This window comes from Pundamilia nyererei, unplaced genomic scaffold (assembly GCF_000239375.1).
Source record: "Pundamilia nyererei isolate P.nyererei 1_Seehausen unplaced genomic scaffold, PunNye1.0 scaffold00020, whole genome shotgun sequence".
Taxonomy (NCBI): Eukaryota; Metazoa; Chordata; class Actinopteri; order Cichliformes; family Cichlidae; genus Pundamilia; species Pundamilia nyererei.
In genome coordinates this window covers 1799332-1809571 of record NW_005187421.1, presented here as the reverse complement: position 1 = coordinate 1809571, position 10240 = coordinate 1799332, and the positions used below count along the sequence as shown (strand labels likewise).

Sequence of the window (10240 nt, the reverse complement as noted above, 5' to 3'; positions counted from 1 at the left end):
TAGGAAAAATATATAAAAAGTATTTTATTTATTCTTTTGACATTATTAAACTCTTATTTTTCAGTAATGATAACAGTAATAACATAATTATCTCCAATCTAATCACAGTCACATCTAAACTTACACTCCATAAGGGGTCTTGAGGGATGGTCTGGATACAAAAAAATAATTTTTCCAAAAATATATTGCTACAAAAACACCCAGGAGCCTAATATAAGCGGTATGCCAACCACAGAAATGGTCTGCTTAATCTAATAATAATGTTAAAGGTTTTGAAATACATTAACTTTTACCACATTTGTGGTTTAAGCTTCAGGAGCAGAAGATGGAGAAAGTTCATCAGAAGAACCTTTTGTTTGCCTCAAAAGAGGCCTCTAGAAAGGTCGGGTATTACGCAGTTGTTCAGAACCTCCAAGCATGTTGGTACAGACAAATGCCAGCAGAAATCACAACCTTCTACATGCGTTTTGGGGGTTAGGAGGAAGGGGCTGTTGCCTGGCAAAAATCATATGGAACGTGCAATTTGTAAATTGATTTTGGTTTTCAGGATTAGCAGGATTTCAAAACCGGCAAGAAGTTATTTTAATTAAATACAACAGTTTAGACATCAGATGGTTTAATTTCAACTTTCCATGTGGCTCAGCAATGTGGAATTATGACTTGTCTTAGCACTTAGCATGAGGCAGAGAGAAACGTTGATCTGATTTCGCTCTGGCAGGGATCAGACTAAACGCAATCTGCAAAAACATGCATCTGGGTCCATATGATAGCCCAGAAGGACAAGAATATCTGTCCAGCTAAAGTGATTTATTGCTATTGTCCTGAGTGCTATTGAGGAACTGCAGCAGTTGAGGCCATTTGCTGTCAAGGACTGGAACAGTAAAGCAGTGTAGATCTTCACCACTTCAGGCCTGAGTGGTGAACTGTTCCCGCTGTTCTTGTAAATCATAAGAAATACTTCTATGAAAATTTAAATAATATGAAACAGAAATAAAACAGCAAGATTAGATATTAGATAGGTAGTCAGAGGCGTATTACTTAAAAATATGTATATAAGCGATCAATATATTTCTAATCTTTAGCTTTTGGCTTTGCATCGGGTCACATAGCAACAAAGAAAGGCTTCAAACAGCAGAGACACAGTCTGTGTTTCTTGTGTAAGCCTGTAAATGCATTACAGTGACACTTATTGGGTGATATTGAACATGTGTTTTTGTAGCAGGGCCCCAGAACATGAGTGCAGCTTGTATTATCTTTTTTCAAGGCACTGGTAATAATTGAAATTGACTTTTCTGAATAAGACATAACAATCTATATGACTAATGTTCTGGTGACTGCAGCAGCATCCTGATAAATGAAGTGTGTTGTGTTTACAGTTTTCAGAAACACACCTGGAGTCAGAACAGACCTGGTGAATATTAGGCTGTCGACATATTTTACACAGCTCTGCAGAGAAAAGCAATAACCCACTGTAGTTGTCTAGTACACGCTTTGCCATAATGTGGCAGGTGATTATGCATCTGGAACTGTGACCCCTCTTATTCAGGCTTTAGCCAAATACCTCAGCTTTAAACTTCATTGCTGCTTCAAGCCCAGTAATCAAAGCAGGTGACTACAGTTTCTGATTCGGCAGAGTCCTTGAAATTCTGATTTTATTTATTTATTTCTTTTCTTTTCTACGCTTGGAGCTCAAAATGATCTAATTAATTCAGAAATATTAGAAGAACTGTGTACATAACACTGCCACTCTGTGTTCCTATCCTTAAGTAATTTCCCCTTTCATTATTCCTGTGGAGAATTTAATATTCTGTGTGATGAGAACTGCCTCCTTTAGGGATAATGCCGCTTGAATACTGCCCCTAAACAGTTTTATAGATTGTTAAGGGGCAATCGAAATGACTGCTCTCCATCTGTAAAAATTACTCCTCTAAGATATGAGAGATATGGAAGGAGAGTCGATGCACAGGCCTGCGCTTATAATATTTCATCATATTACTTGTAGATGCTGACAGTGGCTCGGAAGATGACCTTAGGAATTATAACATTTGATATGGCAAACAGCATGGCCGAGTCGCCTGTTTCAACACATCAGAGCAAACACGTGAAGGTTAATGCAGCCTGACAAACTACCCACAGTTCCCTGGGCTCAACGGATCGGTTCCATGTCATATTTACTTTACATAATTGCTGCCCTCTAATCTGTTACTATTAACACACAGCCTGTCTGGCTATTGTCTGCTGTAGTCTCTTTCACCTGTTTTCTCTCTGAGTACATTTTCCCTTTCCTCCCATGAGAATAGCCAGACATCATGATGAATAGTTGGCGTGAAAGTAAAGCATGCCACGGTGCATTCTTCAGGCCTTTAGAAAGTTAAAGAAACCAAGCGTCGCGATGGCAAAACCTCCATTGACGGACCGATTTGCATATGTGCTTTAATGACCTCACCTCAGAGGATTACTGTCAGGGATGTGACTCCTGCAGCAAAGTTTACCATTTAAAGAAAAGTTGTTTGTGGTCTGCGCAAGTTGCCAAATTATTGCTGAAAGTCACCCTAGCATTTGGGAGGGAAGAGATTGCACGCTCTTGAAATGTGCTTAGAGTAGGGATATTTAGTGACAGCACTTGATGCATTACCACTGTGGTCCTTAACTACATTGTATGCTGCGTGAGAGAGGGGGTTGGGGGGGAAACATGGCATAAATGTAAGCTGTTTCAGGGGTATACGGTATATGCTTTTTTTTTCTTTATATAACACCATTTTATTCTACAATTCATAACCAAGTTTTATTAAATTAAAATATGGATATCGGGAAGGGCTTGAAACAGTCGGGAATATAAATGGCATTTTATATCAGCACTAAAGATGGATTTAATTAGTATTTTTCATCTTGAATATCTGCTTAGTATAATGTGGATCCTGCCATTGCATTCTGATTGGAGAGGAGAGAGGAATGTTCTCAAAGGAACAGTTATTTTACCCAGCTCATGGCTATTGTAGGCTGACTGCATGACCTAATGTGTTGTGCGTAACACAAACTGAATTCTGGATCTCATTGCACACATGCATGCAAATACATTGGTGGTGATGTTGTGCGTAGGCGTTCAGACAAAGCAGCCAAGCTGGTAATTGTTTTGTGATGAAGTGAAAGCCGTTCCCTTGGCTTTGTATGGATTACTTAAAATCAAGAAAAAGGACTATTCAAGCATGACAGCTCTTGGTTTTGTTTTGAGGTTTTTGGCCGAAACAGGCTGAGATGAAAGCCACCTGCGATTAGCCACAGGATGCTGTCCTGCTGGTCCAGCTCTGGGGGCAGCACCACTTCACACTGTTGTAACCTACAGATTAACATTTATGGCTCAGCATGCTCCGTTGGACTTTCTGGGTCAAGACCAAGTGGCAAGATTGAGGAGTGGGCTTGACTTTGTAACAGTGCAACTCTCGCTGCATGCTCCAGGCTGAGGCTGGTGGGGAGAGCCAAACAGAAATGTGCTTAGTTGTGTCACAGGGAGAATAAAATAGAAATGCATTGTGCTCTCTGCTTGTGAAAATTGCTCTGAGCGAATACCTCTGCGGTGTCTAGGTTCGGCTTTCATGAACTACAGACATTATATTCAAAGGATCTGGATACGATGTCAGGAATTGTTACATTCTTAAAGGATGTTATAGCTTATTAGAGTCATACTTGTGTATTGTCCAGCTCACATTAAAATATTGATGAAACCGATTCATTATTTAAATTGAAGAATTTTTTATCTTCCCCTCGCAGTGGTCCATGTTGCCAAAATTCTAAAGAAAAATGACTTTTGCTGTTTTGCTATACTTGCATTAAGAAATACCGATCCTGGAAAAGGTTTCCCAGAATAGCTTCCATCTGCCAAGGGCCTTAGGTCTGGTCTTTTGTGGCCCCTGGACAGCCCAGTGGGAAGTTGGGCGTCAGCTACGGTTGTCGATGGAGCCGGTTGATGGCCTCAATAATTCAGTTGACGTGACCTCTCTGATGCTGAAAGCCTCAGGTCTGGTGGGTGACGAAGAGCGATGATTGGGACAAGGCAAAGGTGCTAGTTCATGTGGGAAGCCAGTCAGTAACACATTTCTGTCTCTTTATTGTCAGCAGGGTGAAGGAGAAAATATTGAATATTGGAGCATTGAAGAGTGTAAAACTGGTGCATCTGATTTGGTGTAATGGTATACAGGTCAGCAATCTTTGACTTCCAGCGGAGAGCAGTGTGCATTCAGAATTCAGGCTTGGCCGATCATTACAGGCCAGATTCTACAAGTTTCACCCCTGGAAGTAGAAAAACCAGTGTGATGTGGTGAATTTTCAGATTGATGTTTCTTTTATAAGGCCTGCAGTCTCTCAGTAGTCTGATCGTGTGCCATCATGACCTACATACGCCTTAAAAAGCTGACAACAAGAGAATAAAACCCTCCAGTTTCTTTATGTATTGTAGGGTTTATGTGGCACAATTGGTCTAAAGAAGAAACGCTCTCTACCTATTATTCTCTGTAAATTGTTTTCATTGTGACTTTAAAATTTCTTCTAATTCGGTAGTATTGGCGTAGGTACATTGATTTATTTTGTAACGCCTGTGAAGACTAACCGCTACTGCACTATGTCTGTGTTTGGTCAGATTTGATGTTTTCCAGCAGTTGCAGCAGCTCTTGAGTATTGCGCTCCCATTGCAGTATTCTCCATTGAAGCTTTCCCTTATACTCTTCGGTTGTCTAGCGCTGTTATGTGACTGCTGCGTATATTCCATCTCCTCCTGCACATCCTAAAAGAGGGAGGTTTAGTTTGTGGTACAATCGTGTGAGATGCATTTGAATGACACCCAATGTCAGCACTTTAGAATATCTCTGCGCATTTGAATTTTTATCTGGTTGCCAGGTTTGTATGCTTGCAGAATTTAAAATATAGTTTGAGTAATGATTTTCTTCCACTCTCTGAGTGCTTGTTGATTGGCTACAGTAGTTCTACAGATGTCCAGATTAGACTGTCAGGCAAGACTGATGTTGGACTTATAATCTGTAATTAAACAATGCACTCCAGTCTAAATAAATAAGATGTCTACAATGAAGTTTTTATTCTTGTCAGCGTCATTTTTGTTGTTACCCATTATGTTTTGTTTACAAGTTTACTGTTGTGGACAGATACGGCTTCTTTCAGCCCTCCTCAATTGTTTTTTGATTTCTCTGTTGCATCGTTACTCTGCAGCTGCATCGCTACAATTTAATTTTATTTCCGTAACAGCGGCTCGATCATGGATTTCTCTTTAAATTGCTGCAGGACGGTAGAAGTCTGTCAGCAATGGAGTCAATTCATTTTGTGCGAGTATTAGATGATAATTGTTGACAGTGTCTTGCAAGATTCTCAATTAAGTGAATGACCATGGACATCATTACTTCTTTAGATCCGCCATTTGAAATAACACTGCAGTGATACCAATTTGAGAGAAAAGCAAACTGTGGCTCATTGAATTAAGACTGTCTCGTGTAATTGGGTGTGTGATATGGAAGGGAGCACCTATTTTGATAAGAACTGGCTTCAATAATTGTAGCCTTGGATACAGATAAATGCTGTAGCCTGTGTGTGCGAATTCACTGAATAACCCGTTATTACCATTTGAGATACAAGGAGATACTGCAAAAAAACATTATAAAGCTCTGGGTTTTTATATTCCAATTGTCCACACCTAGCAATTACATTTTAAAAAATGAATCTGGCTGTGCTTGCAATTTCCCCACTAAAGATTCAATGAATATATAACTCACATGAGTCACAGGTGAAGGATTATTTGAGGGATTTGTAAACATCCACGCTCAGCTTATTGTGTTGTATCCTGGGACTGGCACATGCTTTTTTTATTATTTAATTCACACACACACACACACACATATAACACACAAAAGGCGAACAATAAAATGGTTAAGATTAGACGTTGACCGCTGTGATTTAGAGACAGGCAGGAAAAATAAGAAAACAAAACGCTTTGAGTTCAGCTCAGCTTTTTCTGATTTATTTTTCATAGTCACAGTACCTCTGTTTGTCTTTTAAATGCGCTGCAACTATGAGGGATGAAGCTTAAAGCTCCATGTGCCTGGAATAATGTGAAGTGACTGTACCAGAGATTTGCATCACTTTACTCTACTTGTGAATATGCATCATACACCGAGACGAGAGACCTAGCATGGAGTAGGATTTCATCGTGTTTCCTAAGAGTCGCACCGAGGGTGGTAAGCTCATCCGTCACCATGTATACTAAGGATATAGCTGCAGCTAAAATTTAATTGCTGGTAAATGCTGTCATGATTTTGTTTGCTGTCTTTTCTCCACTTCCTAACTGCCTTTCTCTCTCTGAAGCTGTACATTTATAAAGACTGAATTATACCAAAATGTCGTTGTGCATTTCAGCGCTATTTGGTCAGATTCCCCACGATTCACGTCAGCACTTAAAGAAAAAAAAAAAAATCACAATTTTGATGCTGATCTGGGTATTTTTAGGTAATAGTTCTACAGTTCTTGTTGCAGTGAGGAATTTAGGCATTGAGCCTCGATAAAGAACGAACACAATCTGGTTCAGATGGCATCCAGAATTCAGAGTTTGGGCATCACGCTGCAGACAAACACTTCTGTGTCTCCAAAATCACTAGTGTCAGGGGGAAACAGGCAGCATCTGATGGAACACTGCCCTGGTTCTCCCTCGCCCCTTCTCCAAGCGCTGGGAGGCACAAAAAAGCAGAAGAACTGAAGAGAAACTGAAAGAGGAGAGGCAGAGAGGAGCGTCAAAGAGGAAAGTGAGAGAGAGAGACTCGACAAGATGAATTATGCAAAGCTGTCAGAGGCGGCTATTGTTGGAGGTGCTGGCTGTGTTGAAGAGAGCCAGCCCTGATCTCCACAAGCTCCATCTACTGCTCTCACCACTCCCCGTGGCTGAGAGCCGTCTGATCTGTGCTCCGGCAAACGGCCAACAACAAGATGAGGGGGTTTGGGGGGAGTTGAGGGGCCAGCCAGGCCACTTGGTGACAGGTGAATTGTCTTGGAGGGACACACTAGGAACGACAAGTACGCTCTTTATTATCATTATTTACAGAGGTCACCAACAGGGAGATCTGAGCTGATACGTACAGCCGCCCTGCGGAAATATAATTACCGGACAAAGGCTTGGTGAATAGTTGCCACTTCAGCACTCTGGTCAGCAGTGGCTACTCTTGTTTTGCTTTGTGTGCTGAAGTAACCAGTGTCTGCCAGCTCAATTTAAGCTGGTGTAGGTGTTCATTAATCTAATTTTGCATGCTTATCAGTTCTGAGACATCTTAGAAAAGAAGCGCACTTTCGTCTTCTTAATATTTCTGTCTATTCCTGCTAAAGTTGGAACAGCTTTAGTTATTTCACCTGAGATTTATTTATTTACCGGAGTTATTTATTTCTTTTATTTCGTTTTTATTTGATCTTTTGCATTTGCCTTGGCTTTGTTGGCACTCACATGCAATAATCAGAATTTAGTAACATTTGGATTGAAATGCGGTGACAGATGTTGGTTGGTCAGGTCGCTGTCAATCAAAACACACAGTCAGATGCAGATTAAAAGGAGGATGATTCTGTATTCTGCTAGAACCAAAGATTAAATCAAATCGGTTTTTGAAGAAAGAAAAAAAATACTGGTTTTTTTTTGTCATTTCAATAATTAGTTATGTAATATTTGAGATCAGTGATTCAGTGGCGTCTAGAAAGTCACTGATCCACCTTAGCAATCCTTGTTTGAAGTATCAGAAAGTATCCTTTTATGTTTTTGATGAATAATGTACCCATAACATTTTTCTCATTCATTTAATTTATTATAAACCATCTTATTTAACCAATCTTAAAAGGTTTCTCTCCTCTTTGGTCATCTCTTCTGAATCCCAGCCCTGATCTGTTGGTAACATAAGATATCCCCTCTGTCATCTTTGATGAATAAAGTACTAAACTGGAGACGTGGAAAAAGTAAATCTCAATTAGAAACCTCTTCAACTGCCCTGAAGAACCAGTTGACTTGGACACGTGTCTTCACACCTTATTATACAGATGGTTTATGGTTTATGCTTCAAAAAAGTGCAGAGGTGTAGGACAGTACTAGGCGTCGGGGGGACCGTACTCAACTGGCACGGGAGTCGTTCGGACGTGTGTGGAGCTGAGCTGCGTACATCATGAACTATCTTTTTCCGTGCCTCACTGGCTTGCAAGAGGACCTCTGTGTGACACTAATTTTGCAGTGTCGACTGTTCCACCGAGTGGTCATGGGTGACTAACTGTCCTGATTCAACTGCATGATCAAAGGTAAAAGGGAATGTAGAAGTGAATGATACAGAAAAGTTTGTTTTTTTTAGGGCGGGGAATGTACCGAGGATTTTTGATTCATAATGAACCCTAAAGGTTCTCCTCATTTAATCAAACAGAGCTGGTGTACACTAGTATGTACTCTCAGTAGGGTAGCCAGAGGCAGATTTTATGTAGTAAATGCATACTACATAGTCTAGTTTATACTGCACTATACTTAAAACCTCTGAAACTTAAAGTCTGTAAGAAAAACAGAATTCTCTTAAGAGCCTCTGTGACTTCTTGTACATATTTTAAACTGTAACGAATGAACCGTTAGTGTCCCCGTGTGCTGTGAGGAAACAAAGCGAAGCAGGACACTAGGATGAGCTGTGAAGAAGATGGCATCTTTGAGTCCTCAGAGTAATAGAGGAATGTTTATGGGGACATGCCTGGTCACTTAAGGGCTTGTAGGCTGATTAGGACACAAATCTAATTCCTCCTATAGTGGTCGCTTGTGGCTCAGTGGGTAAGACTTGTGGCATTAGCTGTTTTTCAGATACCGAATCTTCTTACAAGTCCATAAAGAAGGGGGAGTTTGCAATCAAGGAGGCTTCTGGGCGTGTCCGCTTGGACGCATCCTGTGCATTAATCTGCCAATCTGGACGGGTGTGTACAATTTCCTGAAAGTGATGAGATGTGATTGAGATGGCCTGTGGCATCGTAAAACAAGTGCGTGGGGGGGAGTGTTGAGTGTTGAGTGTCAGCCTTACAAGAGAGTGTGTCACTGATTGCATCTCAGCCCATCGGGGGAACAGAGCGATATGAAGCAACTCAGGGAGAAGGGGGGGAAAATAAGTTTAAGAGGCCTAGAACAGCTCACAGTTTTCATTATCCCTGCATCCTGTACTCCACCCGCAACTGCTTCAGTTTTTGGAACGTCTCTCTGGGGCTGGTGCTATCTCGCCGTGCGACGGTACGCTATCCTGGCTTCATTGGAAGGTTTTGATGCTTGATGTGAAACGAAGTAGATCTCATTTGGGGAAAGAAGGAGTCTGATACTCAAGTCTTACAGCTCAGCCAAGAGAGAAATGAAATTGTGGTGTGTGGCATGTGTGACTCTGCGCCGTGTGTGTGTCTCAGGAAGCAGTGGAAAATGGCTGGTAATAAACACTTCTGACACACCACGGCTCCCATCCACATTCCACTCAAGGGTTTTTTGTGGATTAGTCACATTCTCATCCCCCTTGTCCACATTTAGAGCAGAGTGAGAGTGTCTTCTCTGAATTTCTAACAAGTTAGGATTTTTAACACCAATTTATCTAATGTTTCTGTGGCCAGAGACAAACTGCATGTATAGCTAGTGCAGTGTTTGTAGTTGTCAAATATTACAGTGAGAGTTTGGGAAACAAAGCTGGTTCAAAGTCTTTGTATGATATTAGAGTCTTTTACTGTCTGCCCTGGATGGTAAATAGAGAAAGGTAGTCTTTTTGCTATTTTAGGCATGAAATTAAACACTGGTTTAAAATATGCAAATGAATATCTGTCAAATATAAAGACTTGATCACCTTGCAGTCTCTTGACACTGTGTCTGGATTTTTTTTTTAAATCTCTGAGATCAAAAACAAAACAAAGAAAAAAAAACGCTTTCATTTTTGGAAGAGCTTTCATTGCTGCTAATTTAAACCGATTAAATGGTTCTTGTGATAGCTGCTTCTTGCCCACTTGTGGACTATTCAAAGTAACAAAGGCACTGTTCTGGAAAAAAAAAAGATTTCTGTTATGATTTTTTTAGTACCTCAAATGAAGTTCAGTTTACCTTCACTTTATTGTTGTGGGTGCAGAAATTATGTGGAGCTTAAGAAATGGTAAATTGAAATGATCTGTGTGTATGTGGAAATACAGTATAAAAGTATAAAACGTCAACATTGATAAAAAAGCA

General features: G+C 40.4%; 1 protein-coding gene across 6 annotated transcripts in view; it reads left to right on the top strand.

Annotated features, from left to right (window-relative positions):
- si:dkey-237h12.3 (teneurin-3) overlaps nucleotides 1-10240 on the top strand; it is a 142361-nt gene that overhangs the window by 1392 nt on the left and 130729 nt on the right. The gene's annotated exons all lie outside the window — the stretch shown is intronic.